A 17,248-nucleotide genomic window follows, 5' to 3' on the forward strand; every position below is an offset into this window, starting at 1 on the left:
AGGCTAGCAGGCTTGGAGATTCAAGGGAGGGTTGCAGTTTGAATCCAAAGGCAGTCTGCTGACAGAATTCCTTCTTGCTCAGGGGAGGTCAGTCTTAGTTCTAGTGAGGCCTCAGCTGATTGGATGAGGCCCACCACATTACGGAAGGTAAACTGCTTTACTCAGAGTCTACTGATTTAAATGTTAATCTCATCTAAAAAATGCCTTCACAGAAACATGTAAAATACTGTTTGACTGAATATTTGGGTACCATAGTCTAGCCAAGTTGACATAAAAAATTAGTCATCACAGAACCTTTCCATGTGCAAGTTTGCTTCTTAAAGGTTTACCACCTCTCAGCTGAAAATATAATCTTCTGTCTTAAACCTTTTCCTGAACTTAATAATAATATAAAGAGAGAACTGAATCACATTCAGGAAAAAAAGAAAATTAAGTAATGCCTTATCTCCATAATAAAAGGTCTTAGAAACTCAGAGAATATGATTTAGACATAATGGAATTACTTTTGTATTAAAGCCACCCTTCAAGTCAGATTCTTCTGCTCTGTCAAGGGCCTAGTACAGGTCAACTTGCCCAACACTCAGAAAATATAGACTGAGAATTTTTAAATGAAAAGTCACCAGCAAGGACCTTTTTATAAGGATATAGTGAATAAATGTTAATATCTAATATTAAAAGAAATTCTGTTTAACAATATATTGTGGGGGGTTATTTTTTGAAATGGTTTTTGTTAAATTATTTACTGTTCTGGTATCTGGGGAATTCAGAGATACTAGTTTGAGTTTCATCTCTGCAACTCGATGATGGTGTGATGATCTTGGATAAAAAACTTAGTCTTTACTACCCCTCCCTGCAGTCCCCATCTGTAAAATAGGGATGAGAATATGTAACATCTGCCTCACTCACATGGCCATTATTATGAGAATAAAATTTATTCAATAAATAATTCACTGTATGTTGATTATGTGGCAAGCATTGTTCTAGGTGCGTGGGATACCTCAGTGAACAAAACGGAGGTCTCTGGCCTCATGGAATTTATGTTTTAAAAGGAGTGCAGGGGGCTTCCCTGGTGGCGCAGTGGTTGAGAATCCATCTGCCAGTGCAGGGGACGCGAGTTCGATCCCTGGTCTGGGAAGATCCCACGTGCCGCGGAGCAACTAAGCCCGTGTGCCACAACTACTGAGCCTGTGCTCTAGAGCCCATGAGCCACAACTACTGAACCTGCGTGCCGCAACTGCTGAAGGCCGCATGCCTAGAGCCCATGCTCCACAACAAGAAGAAGCCACCACAATGATAAGCCCACGCACCGCAGTGAAGAGTAGCCCCCGCTCGCCGCAACTAGAGAAAGCCCGCACGCAACAAACACCCAACACAAATAAATAAAATAAATAAATTCATATAAAAAAATAAAAGGAGTGCAGGGAGGGACTTCCCTGGTGGTCCAGTGGCTAAGACTCCATACTCGCAATGCAGGGGGCCCAGGTTCGATCCCTGGTCAGGGAACTAGATCCCACATGCTGCAAATAAAAGATCCCACATGCTGCAACCAAGAGCCCACGTGCTGCAACTAAAGATCCTGCATGCCACAACTAAGACCCGATGCAGCCAAATAAATAAATATTTAAAAAATAATAAAATTTAAAAAAAAAACGAGTGCAGGGAAACAAACAGTAAACATTATATTGGAAAGGAAGCACAAAGTAAAATCTCGAGTTTGCAGATAGCAAAGTTTTTCTGAGTGGTAGAGTACTACGCTAGTAAGGCAAATTGGAGGAAGATCTCAGAAGATAAGTAGACTGATTATAACCTGTGTGTTTTCTTTTATGTAACCTCTCAGTTTATGATCCCCAAATCAGCATATTCAAAATTGGTCACCAGCCCTAGAGACTATATCTTTTTTCTGTTTTATTATGAAAGTTTTTGAGCATAGGTAACTAGAAAAAATTTTACAATGAACACCAGTATACCCATCACCTAATTTCTGCCGTTAGCATATCACTATACTTATCTTAATCACATACCTATCCATCTGTCCATCCACCAGTCATATTTAATTTATGAGAAATTGCCAGACTGCTTTCTTTTTAACGTATCAGTAGTTCCTTTTTTTTGTTGGGTAATATTTAATTGTATGGATATATTCATTCTCCAGTTGATGGGCATGTGAGTTATTTCCACTTTGGAGACATTATAAATGAAGCTGCTACAAACAGTTGAACATTGGCTCTTGTGTGGACATACGTTTTTGTTTTTCTTGTGTAAAATTTAATAGTCAGATTTTTCACTTCTAGGTTTCCATTTGGTTATTATAGTTTTTATTTCTCTGCTATTTGTGTATTCATTATAAGCACATTTTCCTTTACACCACTGAGAATAGTTAAAATCTCTGCTTTAAAATCCTTGTCTGCTAATTCCAAAATCTGAGTCACCTCAGAGTTTGTCTGTGTTGACTGTCTTTTCTTTTAAGGATGGGTCACATTTTCCTGTTTCTTCAAAGGCTGAGTAACTTTAAATTGATAATTTAAATCACCAAGTAAATTTAGATCTTAACATTGCAACTGTTATGTCGTGGAGACTGCATTTTGACGTGCTGATGCTTTTGTTTTAGCAGGAATTTAACTGGTGTATACTCAGATACTCTGTCTCTTGGGCAGCAGCTCAAATTTCAGTTAGGTTGTTTTGGCCTTAGTAGGACTGCTTGGGTCTGTCCTACACATGTGTTGTTCAGAGGTCAGCCAGAGATCTGGCAGAGATCATCCACAGAACTCAAGAGTGCCCCTTTTCTGGCTGTCTCTAGAATTCCCTCCTCACTTTAGAGCAGCTGAGTTGCCCCAAACTCTTGTTTTCTGGTTCTTCAAGCTAGAAAGGTGAAGGATATTCTGTTGTACCTTTATCATTCCAACTTGGCACATAGTAGGCCTGCCTTCCAGCTAAAAGGCATTTAAAAAAGAGAGAGAGAGACCAGGAAATTCACCCAATGCTGTTCCCTTCTTCCTCTCGTAGAAGACATCCCTCCAGAATCTGCCTGATTTTGGTCACTTTCCTGTGCCTTCAGGTGGTTGTTTTATATTTTGTCCAGAATTTGAAGTTGTATCTGCAGTAGGGTTGGTCAGATGGGAACTTGGAACCATCACCAGAAGTGGAATCACCTTACAATTTTGTTTTAAACACAGGTGAAGGAAGAGAAAATCCAGTCTGTGCATGTAAAATATTTAGCTTTGAAATCCTCTGTTTTCTCTAAAAAGAATCTTAGCTTCATTGGAGAATCTTTTTTCTCAACATGTTTAACTTTGTACTGATATGGGTGATGACTCATTAGGCATTATGAAGAAAAGTATTAAAAGCAAAATAAAATACATCACTAGACCTTGAACAAAATGTACAGTTTTGAACATTGTAATTTTGGTTGTTTGCACTACTAACCTATTAATAATTATTGAATTCCTGATATAGCCATAAAGTTCAGAGTTTGGAAAGTAAGATCTGGTATTTGGGCATCTGAGTTTACTATCTGAGGACATATAAAGATTAGTATGTGTCAAATGAACACCAACAGCTGGGGAAAATGTGATTGAAGTTCATAGAATCACAAAATCATAAAATCACATAAGGTGAGGATTGACTTGCAAGGGGATAAACTCAGGACAAATACAAGATGGTACTACTATTTTATAGAACAAGTAGTAAATTAATAGGGAACTTAAAAGAGGAGGCAAGAGCCGACAAATATAAATGCCTCAAAACTGACAGGATCATGGCAGTTCCATGTGGGTTACTAAGAGAAACTAAGATATTTGTTAGTTATGTCTCTGAGTTTGAAAACTGGGAGTTAGGAAAACAAACTTTCCACTTCACTAAGACTGTTGGATTGAGTTTTGTCTTTTCCAAAAATGAACTTAATGTTTTTCTTTTTACCACATGGTGGCAGCATATATCCATTTATTTCTGTAACTGGTTTTGGGCTACTCAAAACATCTTGTCATTTTTGACCTAGAGGCCAAAGTGGTTACATTGTTACCTTATTTTCATTTATATTCCTTATTTCATATCCATTGCCTTGAACCAATCAAATACTATGTTTTTCTAATAAAATTTAGTAGATCTATAACTGGGAGATAGAATTTTTAAAAATTGAAACTTTTCTGGCAAAACATGTAGTCTTCAGATCAAAGGAGTCTCAGTTATTACACTGATTTCATAATTACACCTAACAAAAGCATTCAGAGATGTTAAAGCCCCACAAGCACACAGTTAATTGTGCCTTTATTCATATAAGCTGCTAGTTCGTGGCAGACATGAAGTGAAAAACTGATTTGTTTGTATCTATTACATGAAATGTAATAAAATGTGATTTTTGACCTTTAAAACAGAAGTTGCTCTTCCTGAAGTGCCAATTTTAGTAGATTTCTGGAATTTTCTTTCATTATTTTTTTCCACATCTTTAGTTGTTTGGAAATAATATCTGGATACTAACACTGGAAAATAGGGCTCATCTTTTACTTCAAGTTGAGAGTTTTTTTATAAGCATCAGTAACATAGTCTAATTATAGCATATTTTGAGCTGTATTTCATACATGAGCTTTTGTATGGTACTTAGTGTTTTCATAAGTGCTATACGTTTATTTCCTATTTATGAAATCTCTTTGTAACCGGTCAGAATTTTGGTCCAGTACATGTAGCTAAGCTATGTGCAGCTGTTGTGCTATTGTAGTGTTATTTCAGCACGCTTCTTTCATTTCAAAAGAAAGAAATGTTAACAATATTATATAGGGCATTGATGAGTCTGTACTTAAAGCCATTAAGTTTCATGAGGAAATGGTGAAATATTTTTCTCTTACGAGAACTTTGGTAACTAGGAAGCAAGAAGAGTGTTTTATTTAAGAGAACTTCCTTGTTTAGGAAACATAGTTACATTTATTGAGAAAAATTCTGCCATCTTAAGTATTCATACATGAATAATCCTGTTAATTTTATTTGAATGAAAATGAAGTATTTCATTAATGATATATACTTGTTAGCCGGGTTTTTTTTATTTCAGGGCATTATTAACTATTTGTTTTCTGAAGTTTCTTTTTTATCCTGCCCAACTGATGAATTTAAAATTCCTTTATAAGATACATGTTATGATGATACTCATCAGTTGTAATTATTTTCGGGTATCTGACAAATTTATTAGTAAACAGTAATAGTTTTGCCTGTCTATATTACATTTAAGTTGAGTAAGCACTGCTTAAAACTCAGATTCCTGGATACTTTTTCATAGGTTCTGGTTTTGGTTTAAGGTGGAACTAAGAATCTCAATTTTAATAAACAACCTAGGAACCTGTGGCAGGTTCATGGACCATGAACACGAATCTCTTTTGTTGTTGTTGTTGTTTACTTATTGAGGTACAAAAACACTTTATATTCTTAATTAAATTTCATATTTTTAATTTTATTTATTATTATTGCCATTACTTGGCAATAAAAAATAATATTTTTTAATGTATTTATAACATCCACGAATATAATTAGAATAACACTAGCTGTAGTATTACTACTTGGAGTTTCTAAAACCCATTTCTTACGTATACATCTAAAACCTGTTGCTTCTTTATAAACTTGGTGTATTTTTACAAATTATGTAAATAACTTAAAGATAAAAGTTCATGAGCAGGGAAAAGTTCATGGGAAAGCTATAATGAAGGCAATTTAAAATAGGATGTTATCAGGGAGAAGCCTCCTTTAGCTGATTGTTTTATACATGGCTGTAAGAGGAAAAAAATTTTTAAATAGTAATATGGCCTTTTTTTTCCCCATCTGCCACTGTGTTTATAATCTTAAAGAAATTCACTGGCATTGTTCATTTATTTCAGGGACAGATTTTGAGGGGTTTATTAGGTCTTGAGATGAAATTTTGAACCTAGTGGCCAGGATGGTATGTCATCATATTTTGGGAAGGGAAAACAACTCATGAGGGACCTTACCAAGTACTGTAGCTTCAATCTGGGTACACTATGAACACTTTGTTCTCTTGCTATACACATCTCAGTGCAGATTCTACAGGCATAATTCGGAGTGTCTAAGAGGGGGGTTTTTTGATCATTTTAACTTTATGATTTAATTTCTTTATTGATATAAAAAAGTAATTAATAGCTGTATATGCTGGATCATCTGAATAAATAATGTATACTAGAGTATTATCCCCATGACGTTCATGCCCATGTTTGCATTTAATTTTGTCATGGCATTAGCACCACAAAAAATAATTTTAAAAACAGCCATCAGCTTGATATGTAAAATATGCATTTCAGCCAAATAATGGCCAGATGTTACCATGGGTCACTGTATGAATAAAGGTTTCACAGTTCAAATAGAGAAAAATAGTATCAAAATTGAGTCATCATACTTACTACTCGGTGTAGCCATGCCAAACTCAAACCTAGGTAAACTCCTACTTATTCTAACATTTTGAAGTTACATGACATAGTCAACGTAAACTACGGAAAGAATAAGCCTTGCTATTGAGGCATATTTGAAAGAGATGACACCCTAAATGCATTTCATTTTTCCTTTTTTTTCAATTCCAATGATCTGCCTCCTCTTAGCCAAGCTCTCATTAGGGCTAGCAGGCGGCTAGACCTGACTGAAGCCTGGGGCTTTGGGAAAGCTAGTGTTCCAGTTATGTATTGCTGCATAACAAACCGCACTAAAAACTTCGTGACTTAATTTTTATCTGTCACAGCTCTGAATGTTGATAGGCTCAGCTGGATATTTCTTACCTGTCTGAGGCTGGAGTCATGGGAAGTCTTCATTCGCATGTTTGGGGCCAGATCACTCTCCAGCTGTCTTCTCCACGTGACTAGTTTAGGCATCCCTCAACATGGCAGCCTCAGGACCTGGCAGTTGGTCTCCAGAGTGAGTGTTCAAGCATAAAGAAACCCAGGCCAAAGCTGAAAGTCTTCTTAGGACCTAACTTTAAAGTCCCACCAACATCATATTCTCTTAGTCAAGCAGAGCATTAAAAGGAATAGTCTTCAGTCAGGGAATATCTTGCCATATACAAGGGAAGAAATTGATAGAGGCCATCTTAGAAATAGGCTACCACGTTTGGGGTTTTTCTCCCCTGGCCTGAGTGAAAGCCTGGACACAGTATGAGAAAGCCCTAAGCAAGATCAGAACAGATTGTTGACAGAGCTTAGCCTGTAAAAATCTATAGGACTCCCTGCCCCTCCCACTCCAGATAAGGTGGATAAAGTCTCCTTTGCCTCCAGAAAGCTGAAGAATAAAGTATTCCATTGAAAGAGACTGCCATATTGACTGTAAAACCACACTCATTTCTATTTATCTATAAGGAATATGCTTAATGCATATTGATAAAGATTGAAAATTAAAGGGATGGACTAACAGTTATGAAAAAAGAACAAGAAAGTAATAGTAATAAAATATAAGGTGGAATTTAAGATTAAAACCGCAAAACAGGGTAACAGAAAACAATAATAAAAGGCGATTTTAGAGACAAACTTCTACGTATCAATTAACATAGTAATTATAAAGAAAAGGGTTTTAGAAAAACAAGGAGAACTTAAAGTGTAATAATGGGAAAGTTTATAATGTACTTTCTATAGAATTGGATAGATTTAATAGACATAAAAATAAGTCAGGACTAGAAGAATTGATTCAATCAATAATTTTGATTTAGTTGCTATGTATAGAGCTTAACATTCCTTGATCAGGGAATAACTTTTTTTTAAATGTCAGTGAAGGGAATTCCCTGGCGGTCCCATGTTTAGGACTCTGTGCTTTCACTGCCATGGGCCCCGGTTCAATCCCTGGTTGGGGAACTAAGATCTCACAAGCCTCACAGGGTGGCCAAAAAATAAATAAATGAATAAATAAAGTGTCAATGAAAAGTTGACAGAACTATCACGTATACACTTGACCACATAGTAAAATAATAAATTTTTAAGTAAAGATTTTGTAGTCCCTATTTTTATCCTAATTTAGTAGCGATAATTAAAAGGTGAGTGGAAAAAATTTAGAAATTAAGAAACATTTTTTAAATCAAAGAAGAAACAAAAAACAAACAAGAGAAACATATCTTTTAGATCATAGAGGAAGTGAAAACAAGAAAACAATTAAAAGGAGAACATTCTATATCAAAATCTTTTAGACACATTTAAAGCTGTGCCAGAGGAAGATCTATAGCCTTAAAATGCCTTTATTATTAAAGAGAAAGATGAAAAATAAAGACATGTAATAGTCATTTTAGGAAAGAGAACAGTCAAAATAAGGAGTTTGGAATTATTGGACGTTAATTAATATTGCATGCGGCTCTGTGAAAAGCTTGAAAACTGAAAGAAATGTCCCAACAAAATGTAGATTACTAAAATTAGCAGAAGTGGAGAACTTGAATAGAACGATTACCATAGAGGTATTACAGAGTGAGTAAAGATGTACTATTGATGAAGTTACCACATTCACAGATGGATTACCCTGATAGGGTCACAGTTGATTTCTATAAGCACAGCTGATTCCAGTTAAATAAACTATACCAAAGTAGTATTGAAAAAGATGGAAAGCTCTGAGAAGGATAGTACAAAAGCAAAACGAAACAAGTCTATTGGCTAATTTTACTTACTGCTAAAGATGCAAAAACTCTAAATGTTCGAAAATGAATTCTAGCATTGTATCAAAAGAATAATACTTAACGACTAAGTAAAGTATATTCTAGGACGGAAAGGATTATCCATTACATCAGCAAGTTTAAGGTGAATAACCATGTGATCGTATCATTAAATGATGAAAGGTGATAAAATTCAGTGACTATTCCAAATAAAGAGACTTAAAAATATTTACTTAAAAAAAGCCCGCAAAAAACTTTATCCTAAGTGGCAAAACAGTAAAACCTTTTTCTGTAAAAATCAGGAACCAGACACAGACTGGGTTGCTCGTTATTATCTAACATGGTCTTGGAGGGCCCTGGCAGATGCACTAAGAAGAAAAAAACTATCCGTGTAAAACTTTGAAAGGAGATTTAAAATTTTTTTTTCTGTTACTTTAAAAACCAGCTAAAATTAATGTAGAAATCTGATATTGTGACTGAATGCAGTATAAATGTGTAATTGACCAATAGCATTTCTCTAGGTTTAGAGCAATAACTGCTAGAGATGGACTTGGGGGAAAATACTTAATTCATGGGGAAAGTAATGGACTTATATGAAGAAAACTATTAAATCTTATTGTTGTACCTGGAAGCACTATATCTCAGGAGACAAAGTCATAAAAATAGCAATTTTTCCACTGTTAATATATTAATTAAATGCAGTTATTTATATTCTGAATAAGTAATATATAATAAATGCAGTTATTTATATTACCTATATTATTACTGTTAATATATCAATATATACTGTTATATATAATAATATATTAATATTAATATATGGTACATATTGATATATACTATATTAATATATTGTTATGTATGTTAATATGTTAATATTAATATATGCTGTTAATATATTAATTAAATGCAGTTATTTATATATTTATATTATAAATGTATAATAAATGCACTTAATTCATATTATTTATATTATAAGTTAAATTATATCCCAATAATTTTGTTATTTTCTGTGTTTGATTTTTTTGGTGGAGGAGAGAAATGCCATACAAGGGTTGGGATTGGATAAATCATTTTAGTTTATGTGAATAAAATAAATGTTCTGAAATTGCCAAGACAAATGTGGGGGGAAGAAATGTGAAAGGTGGGGAAAGCTGAGATGCTGGTCCTACCAAGATCCCAGTATATACTTCAAAACCACTGAGGTCAACTAAATGTGATATTGGCAGAGAAACAAACATCAGTAGAAAAAAATATAGAAACAGGTCTAATTATATACCATAATAGTGGTCGTTCAATTCAGTTGGAAAAGAGTGGGGTTTTTTTGTTGTTTTCTTTTAAAATTTATTTATTTATTTATATTTTTGGCTGCGCACGGGCTTTCTCTAGTTGCAGTGAGCGGGGGCTACTCTTCGTTTCGGTGCGCGGGCTTCTCCTTGCGGTGGCTTCTCCCGTTGCGGAGCATGGGCTCCAGGCATGCGGGCCTCAGTAGTTGTGGCACGTGGGCTCAGTAGTTGTGGCTCACAGGCTCTAGAGCGCAGGCTCAGTAGTTGTGGCGCATGGGCTTAGTTTCTCTGCGGCATGTGGGATCCCCCCGGACCAGGGCTCGAACCCGTGTCCCCTGCATTGGCAGGCGGACTCTTAACCACTGCACCACCAGGGAAGTCCCAAGAGTGTTTTTTTAGTATAAGGGTCCTAGCACAACTGGATGTTATTCATCCGTTAAAAAAAAAAGTTGGTCCTCATATTCCATACCATATACACATATTAATTCCAGCTGGATTAAAATTTTTAGAAGGAAATCTAGGCCATTACTTCAGTAATCATGCAGATTCTTAACTCAGGGTCCACGAGCCTCCAGGTGGAATGGGAAAAACATTATTTTCACTTCTTACTGAAATTTAGCATTTCCTTCAATTACAGGTAAATACAAAAACCACAGTAGGACTGTCACTGCCTATGACTCTGTCAGCATTAGAATTCAGGTATTTCCATATCACAGTGTAGTTATTGCAGATATCTTTAGAGATTATGCTTATTACTACTTCAACTTTAGTGTACTTGTAGACCCCTCACTAGATCTTATCTTTAATGCATTAATAAAAAAGGACATGTATAACTTTAAAAAATATTTCAGTAGTTTTATTACAGTATACAATTAACCCCTGAACAACATGGGGTGCTGACCCTCTGCACAGTTGAAAATCTGCTTATAACTTCTAGTCAGCCCTCCCTATCAGCAGCTGTGCATCTGTGGATTCAACCAACCACGGATCGTGTAGTACTGTAGTATTTACTATTGAAAAACATCTGCATGTAAGTGGACCTGCGCAGTTCAAACCTGTTGTTCAAGGGTCAGCTGTAATTTGTTTCCTTTGTAATTCTGTGTATTTTCATTTTTGATTTTAGAGACTTTAGTCTCAGAAGGGGTTCACAAGTATCACCAGATTGCCAGTGGGGTCCATGGCCCAAAAAAGTTTTGAGACTCCCTAATTTAGATGATTATTAGCAGTGCTTCGCAAACTTTAATGTAAATACAAGTCACCTGGGGATCTGGTTAAGATGAAAACTGACACAGTAGCTCTGGGATGGGGCCTGAGACTGTTCACTGTTGGCACACCTCCTGGACCGTATTAGTGCTCCTGGCCTGAGCCAGTTCATGGACTACACTGTGAGTAGCTAAGTTCTGGACTGAGTTGTCCAATATAGTGGCCACGTGTTCACATTTAAATTAATTAAAATTCAGTTCCTCAGTGTTACTAGCCATACAGGTAGTTAGTGACTACTATATTGGATGGTACAGATATAGAACATTTTCACCATTGCAGAAAGTTCTATTGGACAGTGCTGTTCTAGAGGTTGGGGTAATCTTAGCCAAGACAGAGAAACAAAAAGCTTTACAAGAAAAAGACAAAAAGGAAACCACAGGCAAAGTTTAATATTTAAAGTACACATGTGGGACAAAAATTGGAATGCAGATGATCAAAAGTTAGTATCAGCACTATTTCTAGCTCTTAGAAATTAACAAGAAATAGACAACCCAATGGAAAAATGGGCAAAGTCTATAAGTAGACATTTCACAAAAAGTGTAAATCCAAATGTCCAGGTGCTCAAACTAGCTACCATTTTGGGAAATACAATTAAAGTAACAGTGAGAACTCAGGTTGGCAAAAATGGAAAAGGTCTGATATCTCTGTAGATATAAGGAAAAAGATACAAATGTTACTGGTGGAAAAGTGAACTGCCATAGTCTTTTGGAAAGACATCTGACAACATCAGTTAAAATGGAAAATAAGCATTCTTCAACACAGCAACCCCAGTGCTGGGACTCTGTCCCATAGAGTAAAATACTAGTATGTAACCATAAATGCCTGTCAACACAACAAGGAAACGTTTGCATAAACCACGTACAGTGTACATCCTGGAATATTGTGCAATCATTGACAAGAATGAATTAGAGAATTATCAGTTGATTTAGGATTTACATCAGGTATCTATCCTCCCATTTGTGTTGTGTGTGTTCATGAGTATATGAACATGGAGAAGAATAGGGAAAGGTACATGTTACTTAACGTGAGTTACCTGGGGATGTGGATGGGAGTCAAAGAGGAAGAGAGGGAAGAAAGAGATAAAAAAATATGAAATTCTTGCTCTTAAACTTACCAGTATGTAATGATAATTCCATAATATATATCTTTTCATTTATAAGACTTATAAAAATTTATAAAATTGTGTTTGTGAATGTTTAAACTGTTGAAGTATTTTAAATAATTACAGTAATTTACTTGTAAAACAAAAGTGACTTTCTTTTGCCATGAATGAGTCACCTGTTGTTGCACCATACATCCTCATTTGCTTCAAGAGCTAAAAAAAATTCTTTGAACCTGACCGTAAACTGGTGAATCAACTTAATTTTTTATTCTTTGTACCCACACTTATTAATACTTTTAATGCTTATCTAAATCACTTAAAAGGCATGGGAAAACCATACCTTTTTGCATCGATATACTTAATTAACTTCTTTGAATTGTAAGCGAGATTTTAAAGATAATTCAGCCACGTGGTCTATTTTAAAATGTTAAGATTTAAATATTTTTGGTTCAGTCATATTTGGGTCAATACCTGTTGAAAGGCCAGTACTTCAAATTTGTTTTCGTAGTTTGCCGAATAAAATGTTGGCTATAAAAGTTGCCTCTCAACAGATCAACATATGGTTTAGCAATGGAGGGTTCTGCTAGATCCATGAGCTAGTTATGAATGATAGTCATACAATGTTTAGTACAGTAGTAGGCACATAAAATAAATGAGTAGGTGAATCAGTATCCTTACTTTGCAGAGACAGCAGTTAAGATCCAGAGACCCTGGGAATTCCCTGGCGGTCCAGTGGTTAGGGCTTGGTGCTTTCACTGTCTTGGGCCCGGGTTCTATCCATGGTTGGGGAACTAAGATCCCACAAGCCACCCAGCGTGGCCAAAAAAGAGAAGGTCCGGAGACCTTGGCTTGCTGGAGCAGTTAGTAGCAGAGACAGATTTGATCCCATGTCTCTATCTTAATCTGGTGTCCACGACACTTGATGAAAGTTACCTTTCTTCATCTCTCATCTCTTTCTTCATTATTTAAAAAAATTTTTCCTTTTAGAGAAGCTTAAACTTTTATGTTTGAGTTCACATTTATTGAAAAGATATGGAAGATTATCATGTAATATAAAATATTTAAATGTTCATGTTTTCTTTTTAACCCAGAGTAGACTTTCAGTGCTTCAGTTTTGTCTTTTTTTCCTTAAGACCTTAGAAGAAGTCCAGAATTTTTTCTTAAATAATATATTTCTTGAGGATCTTAACGACAAAAAGTAGTCTCTGGGAGCAAACAGACTGTTGTTTCTTAAAGGAACAGTCTTTAACAATCAAAGATTAATTAGGTTTCTTGTTCTTTTCAGTATTTAGTTGCTTGGAGTAGATTATAGGCAATGTGAAACTTGTAAGAGTTCTGAGGAGTGAATTCTCATTTTCTCAGAATAGCTAATCAAGACATTTCTTGTCATTCACTAAACTGCTATCCAACGTAAACTGCTTCTGATCTGAACCATTGACCGTAAGATAAATGACACTATTTCCCATTTCTAATTTTCTTAGCTGCTCTGTCTCTCCCCAGGCAGGAGATCACTTCATTTATTAAAGATTTATTTTGAAACATAGGTTACCACTTTCTTCTCAGTTTACATGGTGTGAGAGACAGAAGATTTAAATGATGCTTAGAAATTGTATCTAAAGTAATTGCTTTTGGGTTTATACAGCGGCTGTTTAAAATGTGCCTATTGAATCTTTGAATACATTTTTACTTTTTGTAGAAAACATTTAGATTCGATGTTATTTTGTCAAATTATTTTTTAAATATGTATTTAAGGAATAATTGTAGTAATTGTTTTAAAGGAGGGGAGTCCAAATTTAAATATGAATTATGCATGTGCCAGCCATATTTGAACCTGTAAAATTTGCAATAAATTTTTTTTAACACCCTGGATTTGAGCAGTAAATAATATTAACTTCCAATCAGTGGTTTTATAGGTTCCATGGAATAGAATCTTTAAAAAACAGAAACTTGAAGTTAAGAAAGGAATGAACTATTTATGAATTCAAGAACCTAAATTCTAGCTCTATCTCTGCTAGCTCTGGAATCCAGGACAAATCGCTTAACCCCCCTAGGCCTTAATGTTCTTGTCATGGAAATAAGAAGTTAGTAATAGATTATCTCCAGTCTATCTTTCACCTCTGAAATTCTATAACTGTGAAACGCTCAGCTGGTGTTGTTTGAAAATAAGAGCCGTGCGGGGGGGATGGGGGGAGAGAAGGCATCTCATTTTAAATATAAAAGGTCTAATAGTTGATAACTTTGCCAAAACACCATATAATATAAATTTTTCAGTTTTTATATCAAACAGTAGAGAAATATAGAGAGTAAAAAACTGAGTGTCTCTTTATTACCCCTTTCCATCCTGCTCAACCCTTTTCCCCTTCAGTGTGACCCTTGCGTGTCCCCCTTTCCATTCCTAAGACCAGGATCCCTGCAGAACTTCTCCCCAGTTAGCGTTTTCCTGGTTGAAGCCTCTTGTCTTACTTTTTTAAAACATTTGTGTTGTAAAGAAATTTTAATTGACTTTTCACAAAGTGAACACACCCATTTAACCACCACCCAGACTGAGAAATAGAAGCCCCTTTCAAGCTGCTTTTCTCAAAATCTTTGAGAAAATTATGCATATATGTTGCATCGATATCATTGTTTCAACTGAGGTGTTTTACTTGCAGATTTATAATATTCTTTAATTTCAGTTGGAAAACTGATGATTTACTAATCGTTAATTTTTAAAGTCACTTTTGCTACATCTTGAGCTAGTTATTTCACAGACTTTTTAAAAATTTTATTTATTTATTTATTTATGGCTGTGTTGGGTCTTCGTTTCTGTGCGAAGGCTTTTCTCTAGTTGTGGCAAGCGGGGGCCACTCCTCATCGCGGTGAGTGGGCCTCTCTTGTTGCAGAGCACAGGCTCCAGACGCGCAGGCTCAGTAATTGTGGCTTACGGGCCCAGTTGCTCCGCGGCATGTGGGATCTTCCCAGACCAGGGCTCGAACCCGTGTCCCCTGCATTAGCAGGCAGATTCTCAACCACTGCGCCACCAGGGAAGCCCTTGAGCTAGTTATTTTAAATGCTAGTGCTGCATAGTCCCTTTATATTTCAACATTAGTTGACACCACAAGCATTTCCAGCGTAACTACTATGTGAGGGTTACTGGCTGTAACCAGAGATAAGGCAGGTCTTCAAGGAGCTTCAGGGTGCGTATCAGGAAAACCGAGGATTACAGACGAGACAAGAAAACATGCAACTACGATAACAGATTTACTTTTTTCAGGCTAGAGATAGCCTTCTATTATTTCCTCTTATGAATAATTTAGGAGATGGAAAAGATGACATTAACTCTGGCAATCAAAATCAGTTCCATTCTAGATGTGTAGAAAACCGGCAAACAGTTGAAATCTCAGTGACTTAATTGTCATTATCCCTATGCAGTTTTTTTTCTTTATTCAAAAAGGACATTGAGACTTGCTGTTAACCAAACCTATTTACTTCTTATGTAGAAATTTTCTGTTAGAAATGGCTGGTGATTGGAAATTTTGTGTTCTCTTTCTTTATGTTTGAAAAGATTAAGCTTTTTCCTTCTTTGGTTTCAGTCTATTTAATGTCCTCTTTTGCTCCTTCTTTTCCATAAACATTAATTATAAACTTTCTATGTTATAGGCAGAGTACTAGGTACTAGAATTATAGAAAATTTCCTTTAGTTTTTCCTTTGATGTGAGAGGCAAGTAATGGCTGCTCACAGCACATGAGATGTGTTTTCTGATGTGGTAAGAACCAGGTGCTGTGGAAAAATGTAAGACAGACATCTAACTCAGATTTGGGGCTTGGAGTCTTCCCACAGAAGATATTGCTGAGTTCGGGTCAGGAAGAATGCATAGGAATAATACGAAGTAGTCTTCTCTACCATCTTTAGCCTTAGCCTTAAAGTTCTACACAGTCATGGGTTTGATTCATTTTTTTCTTTTTTCTTCTTTTCCAAAGCTATGCCTTAATCTATTTTATTTGCTAATAGTAAGTGAAGCAGATTATTTTTTTCAAAATATAAAGGTAATCATTTATTTAAGGGGAAGTTCTTCAGTTGAAAAGTCTTAAAAGATTTGGTAGGATATGTACATTCCTGTGTTGAACTTCTGCTTATACTTGGTCATATAGTGTTTATATTTAAAGAATATATATATATATATATATATATATTCACACCCACGCATATATACTATGTTACAGACACATGCATGTACAATATAATAAATACACACATATGCATATCTCCTATGGAATTGCTGTTTGCTCCAGAAGTTTATACCCTGTATATTTCAGGGCCGGGTATTGATGTCCTCTCTAGATCTTAGATTTTGGCACTTCTACACTCACATAAACCCCTACCTTTGGGGGGGGCATTCATTTCATCTAGATGCCCTACTCTGTAACCTTCTTCATTTGCAAACCACTGGGACATTGTTTTTACTCAGTGGAACCTTTGGTCTAGATTTAGTCTTCCTTTCTACCTTAGCTGCTTCCTGGGTTACTTCTTGTGATTCATCCACAACCTTGGCCTTGCACTTGATTGATCTTCTCATTCTGAATGATTACCTCTTCTCTTCTTTAGCACTCAGGTTCATGGCCCACGTTCTGTTCCTTGTCTCCCAGAACGGATTTACTTCTGAAGTTATCAATTCAGGCTGACCACTGAGCATACTACTTCCTATATTTCCACATTTTTCAATCAACTGCTTTCAACCTATCTTTAGCAGAATTTCCAATCCATATAATTTTTTTTTTATCCATATCTTCCTGTCTTTTCTTCCCCCTTCATCATGTTATCAGTCTTAAACCTTTCTCTTGTCAGTGTTCTCGAATTCCTCCCTGTCTTTTTATCGAACCTGCCTGACAGAATCTCAACTCTTTATTTTTCTACGTGAGCACTACTGGAGAAAATCACAGAGGCAGTAACAAGGCTATAAGCTTATTGTTACCGACTTCGAATGGGCCCACACAATTGTGCTGTAATTCTAT

General features: G+C 35.7%; 1 protein-coding gene and 1 non-coding gene across 4 annotated transcripts in view; both read left to right on the plus strand.

Moving 5' to 3' along the window:
* Window positions 1-17,248, plus strand: part of PIBF1 (progesterone immunomodulatory binding factor 1) — a 201,443-nt gene that overhangs the window by 16,460 nt on the left and 167,735 nt on the right. The window lies entirely within an intron of this gene.
* TRNAA-CGC lies at window positions 1,431-1,503 on the plus strand. Its single transcript has one exon. It is a non-coding gene; the product is annotated as a tRNA-Ala (tRNA).

Source organism: Balaenoptera musculus, chromosome 18, assembly GCF_009873245.2.
Source record: "Balaenoptera musculus isolate JJ_BM4_2016_0621 chromosome 18, mBalMus1.pri.v3, whole genome shotgun sequence".
Lineage (NCBI taxonomy): Eukaryota > Metazoa > Chordata > Mammalia > Artiodactyla > Balaenopteridae > Balaenoptera > Balaenoptera musculus.